We start from the raw sequence: 338 nt of genomic DNA on the forward strand, positions 1-338 counted from the left end.
TACACATGAACATCAGAAGCCCTTTCAGCTGTTTACAATACAGATAGAAACTCTTAAAGAGGGCTTAGTATTGTAATAACTTAATAAAGCTGATCAAAATCATTCTCTGTTGAGGTTACACAGCGAAGTGCTTCACGTATATCAACAAGAATAGTGCATTGTGGGACTGCTACTGTGTACTTCAGCTATGAGTCCACAGGCGGCGTTAACATCACCTTTATGCCAGATCTGTAACAGAGGTCGTTGCCGTCTTTTCGAGTTCTAATCCTTCAGATTTTAATTAAATCTGACCATATATGCTATTTATGACTTTTCACTCTGTAGTTATGTTAATTATC

The sequence above is a fragment of the Pholis gunnellus genome (assembly GCF_910591455.1).
Source record: "Pholis gunnellus genome assembly, chromosome: 7".
Lineage (NCBI taxonomy): Eukaryota > Metazoa > Chordata > Actinopteri > Perciformes > Pholidae > Pholis > Pholis gunnellus.